The sequence below is a fragment of the Leptonychotes weddellii genome, chromosome 12 (assembly GCF_054177405.1).
Source record: "Leptonychotes weddellii isolate Sample4059 chromosome 12, ASM5417740v2, whole genome shotgun sequence".
NCBI lineage: Eukaryota > Metazoa > Chordata > Mammalia > Carnivora > Phocidae > Leptonychotes > Leptonychotes weddellii.
Genome location: NC_138380.1, coordinates 16991726 through 17009627, shown reverse-complemented (window position 1 = coordinate 17009627; position 17902 = coordinate 16991726). Strand labels below are relative to the sequence as shown.

Genomic DNA, 17902 nt, shown 5'->3' with positions numbered 1-17902 from the left:
GCAACCCTCAGTTTGTTTCCTGAAATTAAGAATTCCTCATATCAGTGAGGTCATATGATACATGTCTTTCTCTGATTGACTTATTTCGCTCAGCATAACACCCTCCAGTTCCATCCACGTCATTACAAATGACAAGATCTCATTCCTTTTGATGGCTGCATGATATTCCATTGTATATATATACCACATCTTCTTTATCCATTCATCTGTCGATGGACATCTTGGCTCTTTCCACAGTTTGGCTATTGTGGACATTGCTGCTATAAACATCGGGGTGCACGTACCCCTTCGGATCCCTACATTTGTATCTTTGGGGTAAATACCCAGTAGTGCAATTGCTGGATCGTATGGTTAACTATAGCTTTTTGCAATGTACTTTATCTCCATCCATCCATCCATCTGTTCATCCCTGTATTCTTTCCTCCCTCTCTGAATTTATACTTAGAGTCAGACACATTACTTCCACAGATAACAGTCCCAGTGTAGCACTGTAAGATGTTGGTGGCATTAAATTAGGTAATGGCTATGAAAGTGATTCATTCTGATGACAAATTTGAAACATTATGATTATTATTATTTTGTTTTCATCCCTTTGGGATTCTCTTAAAATCATATTTAGATTACATAGGTAGATGTATAGACAGCTTGTACATTTGAAAATAAATATATCCTTCAATGATCCAGTTTCCAATTATTATGATTCCTTCTGCATTTTTATGACAGCCCCGTCTAGAGAATTGACCAAAGAGGAGGGGACTCTTCCTGCTTCCTCCCAAGACCTAAAATAATCACTTTGATTGTCTTTTTGATGCCGTGAATGAAAAAGTCACAACTCCAAGAAGAAAAGTTGTGCTGATTTGTTTTAATAACGTCCCTTTTATTTTCCTCATAAGACAGTATTAAGTAATAGTCATCCTATTAAGTAATATTCCTGCACTGAAGTTCAAGCCTCTGATGATACAGTTTTCTGTCTTTTGTTTCAAAAGTTCAGGCAGTCTTAGAACAATAGTCAAAGAAAGTTTGTTCATGGAAACATTTCACTGACATCCCCTGGTCATTGCTTTCCAGGTTTAGGGGACCCAAGTAACAGTGTTGACATCTGATTAAACTTTCCCAGTATAGACACCTAACAGGCAGGTGTCTTCTGTTCTCTGGTAACAGCACTACAAAGTGTCAAGCACGGGTAACTTCTCAAGTCAAGATACACAAATTTTAAGAGCATCATATGCTTTTGTTCCTTTCCAGTATTGAAACATACATAAATTACCTTGGGAAATAGAATGGCTCGGCCTTGTGGTCAAAGTTGATCAAGCCCATCTTTCTTCAGATGAAAACAAGAACTGTCATATGCCAGGGGCCAAGAGTCACGACCTGCATGACAGACACCCACTAGATACCGTACCACAGTGAGTGCAGAGGATGAAGACTTGGCATGTGGGGCTGGCGTGACTTGAGAGCATGAAGGTGACTCTCTCTTCACTCGTTATAACTTTCTTAACAATGCTATTTACCCCTGTGCTCATTTCCAAGGTGAGCAATGAGATGAGAGGCATGGACTGTATTTGGCAATGATTTTCTTCTTTTTGGCTCTGAGCTACACATTATTTACTAGCATCCCCTCATGCTGATATCCTCTTGTTGGTTGAGTGTGTTATATTCGCTCTTCATGAATAATCAACAGGCCTACTTCCCTCCCCCTACACCAGTGTATGCCCAGACAATAAGAGGCACAGTTTGTCTTAGCAACAATACGCTTTGTAATTTCTCCATACTTCGTAAAGGTAGAGACTTTGAATTGTGAGTTGATTAGAGCTTGCACAAGGGAAGTTAGCTCAAATTGTCATGGATAGAGAAGATGAAAGTATAAAACGACCATGAACACTGGCCAACAGCAAATGAATATATATTTTCCTCATATAGGTTCAGCTAAACGCCACCCTCAGGTAGCTGGTTTATAGCATGGCCATTTTCAAAGCGGCCTTAACTTACCACTGGGGACAGGAGACTTACATTGAGTGTCTATGCCAGGCACTGAGGGGAAGGCACTGATAAAGCTGACCAGTATCCTACCCTCAAAGAATTTAAGTCCTGTTGGGGGATAAGGTATGTAAACAAATTACCAAGTCCCCCTCCACCTCCCTGTCTCTCTCAATGCTGATTGCAACTTTTTAATTTTGTTTCATGACCACTAACAGGGCGTGGATTGTGGTTTGGATTCAACGTTGCTTTAGCCTGAGTTCTCTTAAGAGCAAGTACTATGTTTTGTCTATTTTTTATTCTTACAAAGTGGTACCTGACATATAGTTAGCACACTTAATGTTTGTTGTGTGAGTGAATACGTAGATACCCAGATCTAGTCACTGATTTCTGGTCCAACCTGATGAACAGCACAGATAGATTCCCTACAATCCTGACTGACAAAAATTAGAAAAAATTACTGTCCCGTCCTGTCACCTCTACAGAAGTGACTAAAAGCAGGATAATGAATTCTATGTTGAGGAATGATCCATGTAGTCCAAGGGTAGGCAAAATATCTACCACCCTCAACTTCTAATACATTTTACTTTGCTAATGGTCTCTTTTTATGCAGCATGCAATTGCGGATTTTTTCTGAATCCATGACTCAAGGAACGAAATCTACCTTCAATTATTTATGGTTTAAATTAATGCAAATAAGACTTTCTGGGTTGCTGTGCTGATACTCATTAATAAATATTTCACTGGGTATTAGGAAGATTCAGATGGACTAAATGAGGCTCTTTTTCAGTCTAAACAAAAGCCCTTGTGTTTTTCGCAACTGTGCAGGCCCAATTTTTACGTCTGGCTTTCATTAAGACAAACGAATATTAGATGGGCGCATCTACAGAACGATGGGGCCTTTGGGAACTGGAGTCAGCAGGGCTCTGCTGTGAAATAATCCTCTAGTTAAACCAAATGTAATCTCATTAGCAGGGTAATTGTGCTGTTAGAAGAAATGGCCAACCAGGTTAAAGAGAAACCCACATAGTCTAATTACTCTTTCACTTTTGTCATTGAAGAATAGAACGTTGAACTAAGAGGCAAAAGATGCAGATTTTGTACTTGGCCTAACATTGTGATTGAGTCTTATAAAATTCCACATCTCTCCCAGCTGCTCGGGCCTGTGTTTGGCATTGGTGTCAGGTCATAACACACCCTATGATCCTTCCTGTAGAGGCAGACACACCAGCAAGGAGGGGCTGTCACCTCACTCTTTTTTATGCATGCATTTTGCCCACTCATTTTTCCAACACAGTCGTATGCATTTGACTTTCCCAATGTTTTTTAAACTACCAAAATATCTAAAACTTCATTATGAAAAATATGCCTTTCCATCTTTGGAAATGAGCACATTGGGAAATTTTCTATAATCATTGAATCTGTGACCATATAGTTTGCTTTCTTCTGAATTTCTATGCATATGGGCTCTGCCAGTTTGGGATATGGTACAGAGGAAAGAATGGTGAACTAATTAGGAGCCAGATCTAGGTTCAAGACACAGTCTTAAAACTTGATAGCAGTGTGACCTTCAGCAAATTACTTATCTTGTCTGAACTGCAATTTCTTCATTTGTAAAATGGAAAGAACTATCACTGTCAAAACAGCCCCCAAAGCTGTGAGGTTCAAGTATGTGAAAGTCCTTTGTAAGTGCTAACATGTGCTGTAGATAAGAGAGATCATCTCTTTCCTCTTGACTTACAGGACTTTTCATCCCTAACTTGTAGGGCATGGCTTATACATGGTCAGTAAATGTTAGTTGAATTAATTAATTAATTAAATGTTTTTTAATTATCGTATTTCAGATTGTTGCTGGGAACTTGCATGAATGATTATTGCCAAAAATTTGTCAAAAACAAAGATTAGAACGTATGCTGCTGCATACTTTTTTTTAAAGATTTTATTTATTTATTTGAGAGAGAGAGAGAGAGCATGAGAGGGGGAGGGTCAGAGGGAGAAGCAGACTCCCTGCCGAGCAGGGAGCCCGATGCGGGACTGGATCCCAGGACTCCAGGATCATGACCTGAGCCGAAGGCAGTCGCTTAACCAACTGAGCCACCCAGGCGCCCCTGCTGCATACTTTTTAAAAGGAGAGAGAGTACATGAAAACCTCCTGTGCCAGAGAAGCTTGTTACATATACAGCTGATCAAACAAAATATGCATGTGGGAAAAATGACCAAAAGGTATTAATAAGTAAGTGACAACCTGAATATATAGTTGTTATATGCAAAACTAACTCTTGTGCCTCTTGGCTATCATGCCTATGGCCATAATTTTACATTGTTGACTTCATAAAAATGGGCAATTTTATGTAAACTACCATATTGAAAATAAACTGTCCAGAAAAAAAACTGGCTGTCTGATGAGCTAGAAATTTTTTCACAGGTTTTATATGAGACCAGATAGTTTTCTGGAATAATTTTTTCCATTAAGATATACTTCCTTTGTGTGCTGCGATAAAGCATATATTCCTTACCTTTTTTTTTCCATTGCTTTGAAAATAGGAAACACTTCTCAGATGAAACCAGGATTACATTGATTTTTCTTTTTTTTATGTTTGAAGTTCTTTCTGTAGGCTTTTTCTGTGTCTTGCATATTCAGCTGTAATTAGTAGCAACAGTCAGCCCAAGAGTGTAAATTCACTGAGCAGAGTGACCTGATTGCAGACACTGACTTGTGGGCAGATGTTTTGTCTTCTGTGTGTTTTAGGTATTTGTCATCAATAGAATCCAGAGGAATATCAGTCATATTGTAATCGGAATTCTTCAATAGGCTCTAGTTTTTCTTTGGAAATGTTGTGTATTCCATCATTTTAATGCGTATATGATTGATAGATATTCACCTACAAGTAATCAGCTAGCAGGAGGCTATTTTTTTTTTCTGTATTATTCCACGTACAAATGTAATTATCTATACTTTTCTGCTGCTCAGCTTTGTTAGCAGAATTTTTAACACTGATTTAGCCTTCCCAAGGATATAAAAACTTGAATGAAACAGAATGGTAGGAACTATAAAGTCTTTAATTCCTACCAGTAAGTGGACCTATTGATGAAATTAACTATAAAGAAGGACATGAGTCTGAGGCTCCTGGAGGGAAAGTAGGACCATACAGAATGGCAGCTAAGATGGCTTAAAAGTGATCAGTGTTAAGTTGCTGTTACTCCACCTCATTGTGTGATATTGAAAGCCTCTCGAGAGTGTGATGGGACAGTAGATGGCCAAGAGGAGACTCCAGAAAGCAGAAACTCTCTTCCAAATAGGAAAGAGCTCTGTGGGAGGTAAATTTGAGGAGAACTTCGAGCCATTATGGAAAATAACTTTGTGAGCATTGTTGCAAGTGATAATAAACAACAAGAGTGGGATAAGAAATCATCATAAGCTAAGTTCAGGAACAAGCTTAGCTGCCAAATAGGCTCATTAGAGATAATTCAAACTGAGTTTTCCAAAACATTCATTTATTAAATGTAATGAAATCATCCTTTTCAGGAATAGTGAAGGAGAGAACCAAGTGGCCAGCCTGTTTCTCCCAACAAACAGATAGTGTAATTTTATCCCAGCAGGCTTACAACTCATGTTTTTGACACATGAAATGCGTTTCAGTCTCTGACTTCCGTCAGTGATGCCCAAGGAGTATTCACTGAATTAGGCCAGGTTCACTAAATTTCGTGTTTTACCAGGAATGTAAACAGGTTTTGATTTGCTAATAGGTTGCCTTAAAATGCCTAAAAAATAGTAATTTAACATAATGCATACATCATTTATCTTCACAATCTTCTCTTTTTTCTTTCACTCTGTTCTTTTTTTTTTTCTTTTTTTTACTTTTTTGGCCAGCCATACTTAATCCCCAGAACATAGCCTTATAATAATCTATGCATTGTAATCCTTTTAAAAAGCGCTGGCTTTTAGGGGCACCTGCGTGGCTCAGTCGGTTAAGCATCCAACTCTTGATTTCAACTCAAGTCATGATCTCACAGTTGTGAGATCGAGCCCCATGTCAGGCTCCACCTCAGTGTGGAGTCAGCTTGAGATTCTCTCCGCCCCTCCCCACACTAGTACTCTTTCTCTCTCTAAAAATAAAATCTTAAAAAAAAAAACAAACCACTGGCCTTTCAAGATAAAACCTAAGTAAGTTGTGTTAGAAACATAATACTACCATTTCTTTAAAACATTAACTGTGTCTACTATACTTGACATAGGGTTAAGTGCTTCAAGTATGATTCAAAAATGTACAAAGCACAGTTGCTGCTCTGAAGGAGCTTAATTCTAATAGGAGCGAGAAAATAAATAGGGAGAAAGGAACTAACACTATGTAATGAAGTAAACTATTTCAAATTAATAAAGTAGTTGAGAGAGATTGGGGTGGGGGAGGGCCTAGCTGGTTCAGTCAGTAGAGCATGCAACTCTTGATCTCGGGATTGTGAGTTCAAGCCCCACAATGGGCATAGAGATTCTTTAAAAAAAAAAAAGATCAGGGAAAACTTTATGAGTGAGTTGCTTTGAATTGGCCCTTGAAGGAAGGTTGTAGCAAAAATGACAGCTTCTCAAGCCTCCACTCTAGCTTATATACCACAGTTTAGAAAATGGATTGTACTAAAAGTAGACCACAAAGACATCATGGGAAAAGCCATGGGATTTTTTTTTTTTTTAATGCAAAAAATACACAGAAAGCAAAGTTTGCTGGTGAGTAGAAGTACAAATACATTGGACTTATTTCTTGATACCTGCTGGGCACTAAACACTGACTACAATAAACAAGACACATTCCCTCTCCTCTGGATGTTTAGAAACTAGCAGGGACTACAGACACCTCAGCAGGAATATTCTGTAGACGTACGGTACTGTAGGGGCAAAGTGGAAGGGCATTCGAAATAGACTCAAGGGGCAAGGCCTCCTGGAAGTAGTAGTTAAGCTAGTGGCTGTAGGCCAAGGGACTGTTGGGGGGAAAGGGTACAGAGGGAAGCGTTCTAGCAGATGGACCAGCATGGGCAAAGACCTGGAAGCAAGAGGGAGTAGGGCACACTGAGGAAGCTGCAGTTAGATAGGAAGTGCCTTAGACTACTATAACAGCTATACGTTAGATCAGTTGGACGAAGAAGGGACTAAAGGGACTAAAGATGGAGACACCAGTTGGGAAATTGTTTTAGGAAGGCCTGGAAAAGAAATTGCCTTATATACCATCCATCTACATCATCTACATCATCTAATTTAATAAAAGCCTGAATTATGGTGCTGGATGTTAACAATTGGAGGCACGGAAATGTCTGTCCAGGCCTCCAGCACAAAACTACTTGAGGGAGCACCATTCCTATCCTAGTTGTGTCAGTGATGGTCCCCGGGGCATGATTCTTTCACTGTGGATGCTTTAGAACCTAGAACACTACCGGACATAAGGTAGGCACTCCGCAAATACTTGCCTAAATAAATGAAGAAATGGACACATGAATAAATGCATGACCATAAGAGATCATACAAAGAGAATGCCTCTAAGCCTGGAAGCTGCTTTCCTGAGTAGCAAGGCTGAAAATAAGAGAGGAAGAAATGAAAGATGATTAAGTTTGCACTGGGGTAACCAGAATAAGGATAGTACCAAAAAAAGAGAACATAGAGGGAGAGAAATGAAATAATAGTGGGAGGGCAGCTATGAAGAGTTCCATTTTAGAGATAGTTTGAATTGTCAAAAGGACATCCAGTTGAAATATCTAACATTAAAAATACAGATCAGGATCTTGAGGGAGGAAGTCAGGGCTGGACATAAGACTAAACTGTATTTCAAGAGAAATAATTTGGTCTTTTCTATGTATATCCAAATATTTGTATTTAGCAACATTAAGGTTCTCTCAGTCCGCACAAGCTTCCACTATATCAGCACATTCTAGGGCTTTTCACGTGGACTTCTGTTGATTGTCTTCCCCTTACCAGCTCCCTTCAAGAGTCCTAACCCTCAGGGTGAACATTTGGGAGGCAGCAGTTTTAGAAGAGTACATTGTATAGAGTGACGGTTAAGTCCAGCATGGCCTCTGGAGCCAAACCACCCAAGTTCAAGTTTTGGCCCCATCACTTAGTAGCTCTATGACCTTGGGAAAGTCCTTACTCTTTCTATGCCTTCATTTCTTCTTCCAAATAGCAATTATAAAAGTACTCTTTGTAGCATCGTAAGGAAGAAGTGAAGCAAAGCATAGTGGTTGCTTCAAACAGTTCAGGCATGTTATGAGCACAATGTAACTGTCAGCTAATATTTTTTTCACTTGCTCAGTTTCATTGTATGTAAAATGCAGACAGCAATAGTGCAGACCTCATAGAGTTATTGTGAGAATTGCATAAAAGAATCCATATAAAGCTCTTCAATCAGGACATGGTAAGAGCTGAATGGATATAAGCAATTATTAATGGAGCTCCTACTGACAGCAATAGATAGAAGATTTGCCAGATTCCCCTGTGTCTTGCATTAGAATATCTAAAGCCAAACTGATACAGAACCCCTAAAATATAACATGTTGAATACATTACATGTAAGTTTCCAGGTGATATGATAGACATTTAGTAGTAAGTTGCTATTGTTCTTGAAAATTTTTCAGACAGCCTTATCTTTTGTAAAATATATATATATACACACAAAGGAGAAGTTTCTTGACTATAAATAAGTAGAAGGGATTAAAAACAGCATTCCAGGCCGATTGGCAAAGCGGAATTACCATTTTGCCTCAGAGTTTTAGATCAGTAGCCCTTATTAATTTCTTTATATGCATTTTTTTCATTAAAAAAGAAGATTGCTTGATATTAAGGGTTAGAGTTTGAATTACTTCAATTTCCAAATTATATGCTTAAAAAATTTAAACAGCTGTCATTTTAAAGAGGCTTACTTCATTTTACCTAAAGTGCTTTTCAGTCTGGAGGGAACACTTAAATGCAGTCACAAATCACTTACAGTGTACTCACGGTAAGATTTTTTAAAGTTAAATTTGTTTACAAGCCTGCAGAGTTCAAATTTTGTAGATAATTTTCTTTTCTCCCTTTACTTAATGATTTTTACCTCTTTTTTTTCCTGTAGTGCTAGTCATGAATTTTACTCATTACAAATAAGAGCACCCAAATCCCTCTTTATTTCATTAGTTCAGCAAATTGTCTCCTAGGGATATGGGCTGAGGACATGATTGGGCTCTGCAATGATGAGCTTATTTTGCACTTTTACCCAGAAAATCTTTATATACAAAAGGCACAGATAGTAGTTAGACTCAGCATGAACAATTACGGACTGTTGGGGGAGCCTCTTCCTGATGTGCCGATGACTTACTCCCATGAATTAAGAGGCAAATGCGCTCCAAAGTGCATTAACCTTTATGGATTTTTCTTCGGTTTTCATGTTCCACTGATTTATGGTCTGAAATATGCCTGTTGCTACTGTTTCTGAATGAGTCCCTTGTAAATCATTTCCAAATGATCTTTTTTTGAGTCAGATAATCCAAGTAAGTTGAATATATCTCCGATCAATTCCTGTGAGGCTTCTTTCTTTCGTTCTTTCGTTCTTTCATTCTTTCGTTCTTTCTTTTTTTGCCCCAAGTTGTTTTAGTTTGTTCTGTGCTTTAAATGTCACATCTGAGAATAAGTGAGTGCGTACGAAATATGTCTTAAAGGAGTCATGCTTGCCGGGCAGCTTCTTTGTGTGCACTGAGCTGTTTCTGGCCTTTTGTGTGGTCTCAACTGGGGTTTGATTCCGAAGGCCCACTTACCTTAGTACGCCATCTAACTGGTTACAGTTCTTTGTGCAAGGATAAGCTCATGCCTGGGAATGGGTTTTATTATGGGTTATACGTTGCCGTTTTTCATACAAATCAAGCGTGGCAGAGATTTTGAGCATACTGTGCTCTCATAAAAGTCTACTATTCCTCTTAGAATCAAGTGCAGCACAGGGTCATCAGTATGCAAGACTGTTATCAGTGCTGCTTGGCGTCATTTCCCATGGCCCCAGATTTCTGCAGAAAAGTTCTGCATTTGGCCCTCAGTATTCCATTCTCTGTGTGTCCAAAGATTCTTTCTACTTCCTGGATTTGGGGGGCACTGTGGTTTTATTTTCTCTTTGTAACGCCCGTGTTGCTCATGCGGTGGGGGGGTTTTTACTGCTTTCGTTTGCATTCGTGCCGTAAAACCAAAACACAGAATCAAAGGTGCAGATTTCAGAAAACTCAAATTCAGAATTCTGGCTTTTAAAGCACAAGTAACTCATTCCATGTCTCTGTCATGAACCGTGCATCATTACTGATTGCTAACTAAGTTTTTAACGTATGCATTTATAAATATCTGTGTCATGTGGCATTATGAAATGAGGCGGTAGAGTGTCAGACGGTGAGTATGGTGCCATGGGGACTTACCTTTGAGTATGCTTGACTAGTTAAGCAGAGCTTCTGCAGGCCTGCAAATATCATGCAACTTTTCACATAGAAACCGTGGACTAAAATGAAGGGAAGAAGGTTCCAGTTTTTTTTAAATGGCTTTAAAGCTATTTTGTAGTGGAAGAGATTCAGACCTTCTTGGTGGAGGTAAGCATGGTACATCTCTGCAGAGAGTCTAGCTTTGAAGGTACATTAGTAGAACCGATAATGCTGAGAGATGCTGAAGAACGTATGTGGTCAGAGGGGTAAGTTCCTCTACACGTTTCTACTTGTTCCAGTGCATGGCATCAGGAGAAAAATCCTCAAGCCTTTCAGACGAATGTTTTATGTGCATTATGCAGCCAAAAATACCAAAACATATATGTGGTAACATAGAGCAAAGTTAGGAAGTATCAAAAGTGAAAAGAATTAGTGTATTGTATATCATATGTTGTATGATACAGATTATATTCAAATGTATACATTAAAAATGGAATTAGCAATAAACTGACATACTATTCGGGAGAGACTTGACTGAATTTCCTGTGCTCCAAAAGCCAGAGGAATGTGAATTTTCTGAAATCTGCACCTCTGATTTTGTGTTTTGGTTTTATGGAAAGATGATGTTTCCCCATGACTGGGTTCAAGTTATGCATTTTTGGCAAGAATATCAGAGAAGTGATGCTGTACTGTTCTCTATCTTATCAGGAGGTACGTATCGGCTTGTCCCATTGCTGATAATGTTTGCCATAGAATTTTTAAAACTCACTAGGGTGTGAATGTTAGGAATACATATTTACTGTGAGTAACTACTTTTATTCAAATGAATAAATATCATTGCTCCCATTGCAACTTCTAAAATACAATATAGGCCCTCCATGTTCAAGGGTATTTCCAGCTGGCAGCCCCTGTAATTCTGGGCTGAAATAAAATGGAAGAAATGGAGCTTTACAATGAAACAGAATTTGCGGTGAGGAGGCTGGGTTATCCACGGAGCTTAAGAAGCTTGAGTGAAATTTTAATTAGTTTACGATTTCCCTGGACAGAAATCAAGTCAAGATAAAAATTTTGAAAATACTAGGTCACATATAGGTAGTGTACTTCCATATGCATTCCAAAGGCCACACACTTGCTGTAAGAAAGAGCAAGTTTAAAATACAGGTACTGACTATGGACATATTTTTGGAGGCACCCTCGATGGTGGTATTCTGCAAAGAAAACCTTTGGTTAAATATTTATGAATAGCAATATTAGAATTTAGGAAATGAGATCCATGCTTTAGACAGTCAAGTGCCACGAGAATCTGTTGCCTACTTTCATTTGTTTTTTGGTTTATCCTACTTTACAGCTTTGGGTTTAGGAGGCTGATTTGAATAAGGTTCCTCAAAATCCTATGATTAGATGCTCTGCATGTGGCATTATGTAGCTCCTTTTCTTTGAGTCTCCTTCTCCTCCTTTCCATACACACAGATGTACCTGGGCTTTGTGTTTGCCTTCTCATCGTTCACAGGATGGGAATCCCTAGTGGGAAAGCACTTCACCAGATTAGATAATACCCTTTTGACAGGGTTCCATCTGTGTTCCAGCTTAACTTTGAAGTGAAGTGTTTTCTTTCCTAATGAGATTCTTTTCACTGTTAAAAATTCAGGGCTTTCTTACTTCCATAGAACTGATTAGGAGCATTGTTGGAAAAACTGAGCTTTTTGATGATTTGCCTCCACACCATTGACTGTCTCTCTCCTGTCTCCCATTCAACAGATCAATTTTCAAGTACTTACTAGGTAAAAGGAGCCATGCAGTACATTGTGAGAATCTGGCGGAAATAAAATGTAGAGTCGCCCATGAAAAATAATGAGGAGCGACTCCTGGTAACTTGGGGGAATAATTCAACAGAAGCAAAACGAAGATGTTCACTGTAGGATTATCTATAATAAAACCAGAGGGCAGCATTAATATTCCCTAGTAGATGTTTGGTTGAATAATGTTGTGTTCATTAGTGGGATGAAATGAATTTATAATACTCTGCAGAAGAAAAGAATATAAAGTTGTGTGAATAACCATATTGTAAAGGACAAATAAAGGACTAGAAAAAAAAAAGAAAATGTGGATAATTTAGAGCCTTCTGCCACTGTTTAGGAGCAGTTTAACTAGTAAAAATGTGTTTCTAACAAATGATAAAGATTTTGAAAATGTAGGAAGTACTCCTCAGAAAACTCTTTTTCTAAGTCCCATTGAAAAGAAAAAGGAGGGATTCTGATGATTGAGTCTCACAATATTAGAAAATTATAAAATGAAAAGGTCTTTGGTGTGGTTACTCATAAGCAAATTAAAAACCGTGGTTTTCTTTTAGAGGCAGACCAAAGAGAACAAGATACATCTGGGGTGTGGGGAAGGGCAGGGATTTCTCTGAGAGTTAGATGAGTCAGAAGGGGTCAAAGCAGCAGGATGTGGGATTTGGAGATTTTTAAATTATGGTTAACTCTCCACCTTTATTTCTTCATTTTTCCCCACCTTCTTCTGTTCACTCCTTCTTAAAGATTTATTATATTTTGTTTGGTGGCCACGCCTTTACTCCCTTTCCATGTTGATAAAGTCAGTTAAGAAGCCTCATTGAGGTTTCTCTTGGCTTTTCAATGTCTGGTTTCTTTCCTACATTCTTTGGCTTACTTTATCATTGTGATAATCCTATACACATAAACCCTCCCTTCCCTCCACCCCACCACACACCCGCATGCGAACACACACGTACACACACACACAGCCAGACCCAAAGGTTAATGGAACATTAAGCCGCTGATATGCAAGATTAACCATGATGTATTTATTTATTAAGTAAAGGAGACTCTTTATTAGGTCAAACAGCTAAACTTAAAGAACATTTATACACGAAACTTGAAGTGTGGTCTAATTAGAAAGCAATTTATGAAATACATTCTTTGGTATGTGTAGATAATTTTTTTATATTTTCTAATTTAATGTTATTTGAGTAGCTAATACATTCACAGTCTTTAAAAAATCCAATGATTATAAGAGCTCTTTTCTCTTTGCTAGCTGGGATGCTGTCTGATTCATAAATTGTTGAATAAAGCCAATTTGATCTTTAAAGAAATAAAAGATGATTATTAAAAGTTATAATTGAAAAGTCTAATTCCCGGGGCGCCTGGGTGGCTCAGTCAGTTGAGCGTCTGCCTTCGGCTCAGGTCATGATCCCAGGGTCCTGGGATCGAGCCCCGCATCGGGCTCCCTGCTTAGTGGGAAGCCTGCTTCTCCCTCTCCCGCTCCCCCTGCTTGTGTTCCCTCTCTTGCTGTGTCTCTCTCTGTCAAATAAATAAATAAAATCTTAAAAAAAAAAAAAAAAAGTCTAATTCCCACTTCTCCTCCAGACCCCACCCCACCCCTGCTTCCTGCAGGAACTCCCTTTGATTAGTTTCTTTGTGAGTCTTCCCAGGCTTTCTTTATAAGAAAATAAACAAATGACGATATATAATTTTTACAGAAAGGTTAGTGTGATGAGTACCACTAAATACACATTGATCTGCAGCTTGCATTTCTCACTGAACGATTTATCTTGGAGATCTGTTCACATTAGTGCATCGAAAGCTTCCACGTTTGGGGATTGAGGTTAGGCACAGTATTCCAATGTGTAGATACACCACGGTTGCTTTGATTAATCCCTAAATGATGGAATTTTTTAGTTCTGTCATTTGCTATAAAAACACTGCTACACGGATCTGTGTAATCATATTTAGATACAGCTGTCAGAGGAATTTCCTACAAGTGGGATTTCTGGGACAAAAGGAAATGCATTCATAATTTTGAATGATGATGCAGACTTGCTCTTCATAAGGATCGTACCGTTTTCATTCCCATCAAAAATGCATTAGAATGCCTCTTCCCACACTTATGCCAAAAGAGTATGTTTTCAAATTTTTGGAATCTGGTCAATGCATGGATATAAAAAAAAGGCATCTCAGTATAGTTTACTTTTCATTTTTTTCATTATGAGCAAAGTTAAGAATTTTTTCTCATGTTTAATGGCCATTGTATTCCTTTTACTATGAATTGTCTTTTTTCGTCCCTTCATCATTTTTTTCTACTAAATTGTTTTTTTTCCTAACTCATCTGTGATAGAAGTTGCAAATATATCTTCCCAGTTAATCATTCAGTTTTTGTCTTTATTTTGTTTGATTTCATTTCATCTCATTTCCCTTCTACATTTTTTTTTGAAGAAAATTTAAAATACAACACAGTCCTTGCTTTGCATAGCATTCTGGAAATGTAAAAATCACCGTGCAAAGCAATCTTAATCACTGGGGAAAATCACAATTGTTTCTCAACTTTAGCAAATTTTTGCCAAAACGTGAAAAACTCCCTTCCTGTCAGTTATAAATATGTCCAAAAATAAAAAACTAAGAAAACTAATACATACTTAGCACTCTGTGACATTAGAAACATTAATAAATGAAGTGTTTTATTTGTTAAAATCTTCATCAGAGTAGTTTGAACAGTGCTTGCCACCTTCTTTTCATTGTATACTTTACAATACACAGCGAGCATCTTTTCTAGGTGTTGGTGAAATGTCATACTTGCTTTAAGTCTGGATCTGCTTTTCAGTTTCATGAAATATCTTCATGAGTTCCTTTAGTGTGCAGTTTGGGCCGCCTCACTTCCTCTGGGATGCCTTCATCCCTTTCACCACAAAGACTTTCCTTGGTGAGGCAGATAAGTTCACCTTCCCTCTGGTTGCATTTGCCTCTTAAAGGGGTACCGTGTCAACATTCCGAGCTGTTTCTTCTTTAAATCCACTTACATTCCATTCCAATTTCACTCCCAATGTTATCACTGTTAGTTTGTTTTATCTGTACTTCTATCTTTTTCGGCCAGTTCCGTCTTTTAATTATCCATTTTTGTAAAATGCCACGTGGGCTTATCACTGGGAGTCAAGGACACAACACAACTACACGCTTTGCTTCCTGAACATGAACTGAATAACAGATTGCAGTTATCAATCACTGTCAGACTTTGAAAGAAGTACCATGATTGATCCATTGATCATGCTGAACATCAATTATTTACATAGAGATTTCTGGACTGAAGAGGTAGCAGCAAAGTTTTCATTTTATACCATTACTCACAATTAATATAAGTAGTATCTGGAATTTAAACCTTGTTTCTGGGGGACTGGTGTTTTTAACTAAGTGGTAGTAACTGAAATCTGTGCATATCAAAACCATGCAAAGCAGGAAGTGCCAGTATAAAAAAGTACAAAGAAGAACGTAACAAACATCTGCATCCTCATCTATGTTTAGACAGTTACTAACATTCTGCTCTCTATGCTTTCGGTATTCTCAGTAAAGGAAACAAATCATTACAAATAAGGTTGAAGTTCTACTTTGTCCCCACCTCCCTTCCTGTTCTCTTTCTTTACCTCCAGACTTATCATCATGAATTAAAAGAGTATCATTTATTCTCTCTCTCCCCTCTGCCTTTTTTTTTTTTAATTTGGGTATAGTTGACACACAGTGTTACATTAGTTTCAGGTGTAAAACTTAGCTATTTGACAAGATTATACATTAAACTATGCTCCCCACAAGTGTAGCTACCATCCATCCATTATATCCTTATTATGATATCACTGACTGTATTCTTTATGCTCTTTTTATTCCCGTGACTACTGATTCCATAACTGAGGCCTGTATTTCCCTCTCCCCTTCACTTGTTTTGCACCCCCCCAGTTACCCTCCCCCCGCCCAGCAACTGTCTGTTCTCTGTATTTGATTCTGCTTTCTGTTTGCTTACTCATCTTTTTTAGATTCCATTTATGAGTGGATTATACGGTATTTGTCTTTCTCAGTTAGAGTTAGGGTTAGACTTGAAACTTAGCATAATACCTTCCAGTTCCGTGCATGTTGTCTCACATGCCATGACCTCATCCTCCTTTAATGGCTGTGTAATATTCATCATATATATAGGGGCGTCTGGGTGGCTTAGTCAGTTAAGCATCTGCCTTCATCTCAGGTCATGATCTTCCTGGGATTGAACCCCACATTGGGCTCCCTGCTCCGTGGCAATCCTGCTTCTGCCTCTCCCCCAGCCCCTCCCCCCAATTATGCTCCCCCCCACTCTCTCTCAGATAAATAAAATCTTTTAAAAAAAATATTCCATTGCGTATATATATATACAACATTTTCTTTACCCATTCATCTATTGGTGGACACTTAGGTTGCTTCCATGTCTTGACTGTTATAAATAATACTGCATAAACATAGGGGTGCATATATCTTTTTGAGTTAGTGTTTTCATTTTCCCTGGGTAAATACCCAGGAGGGGGATTATCGATCATATGGCATCACTATTTTGAATTTTGTGAGGAAACTCCACACTGTTTTCCAGAGTGGCTGTACAATTTACATTCCCACTAACAGTGCACAAGTGTTCCTTTTTCTTCATGTCCTTGACAACACTTGTTGTTTCTTTTCTTCTTGATTTTAGCCATTCTAATAGATGTGAGGTGATATCTCCTTGTGGTTTCATGTAAAAGAATGAACTTGGACTACTTTACACAAAAATAAACTCAAAATGAATTAAAGACCTAAATGTGAACCCTGAAACCATAAAAATCCTAAAAGAGAACACAGGCAGTAATTTCTCTGACGTTGGCCTTAGCAATATTTTTCTAGATATGTCTCCTGAGACAAGGGAAACAAAAGCAAAAATAAACCATTGGGATTATATCAAAATAAAAAGCATCTGCACAGCAAAGGAAACCATTAAGAAAACAAAAAAACAACTTACTGAATGGGAGAAGATGTTTGCAAGTGACATATCCAATAAAGGGTTAGTATCCAAAATATATAAAGAACTTATACAACTCAAAACCAAAAAAAACAAATAATCCTATTAAATGGACAGAGGACCTGAATAAACATTTCTACAAAGACATACAGATGACCAGGGCACCTGGGTGGCTCAGGTCATGATCCCGGAGTCCTGGGATCGAGCTCCACATCGGGCTCCCTGCTTAGTGGGAAGCCTGCTTCTCCCTCTCTCACTCCCCCTGCTTGTGTTCCCTCTCTCGCTGTCTCTTCCTGTCAAATAAATAAGTAAAATCTTAAAAAAAAATTAAAAAAAAAGACATACAGATGACCAACACACATATGAAAAGTTGCTCAACATCACTAATCATCAGGGAAATGCAAATCTCCCTTTTTTTTAAACATTTCTGTCTACACATATAAAGATCTCAGTGAGAAATATGCAGTATTTGGGGGTGTGCTTTTAAATTTGTGTTGTAATTTGTTTTCTGTTCATCATGCCTGCCTTCGCTTCTTGTATTCTTATTTCCTTATTGAATTAATACAAATATCTTTTTTTTTATTATTATTATTTTTTTATTCTTATGTTAATCCCCATACATTGCATCATTAGTTTTAGATGAAGTGTTCCATGATTCATTGTTTGTGCGTAACACCCAGTGCTCCATGCAGAATGTGCCCTCCTCAATACCCACCACCAGGTT

General features: G+C 38.1%; 1 protein-coding gene across 1 annotated transcript in view; it reads left to right on the top strand.

Annotated features, from left to right (window-relative positions):
• Nucleotides 1-17902, top strand: part of EXOC4 (exocyst complex component 4) — a 675757-nt gene that overhangs the window by 448351 nt on the left and 209504 nt on the right. The gene's annotated exons all lie outside the window — the stretch shown is intronic.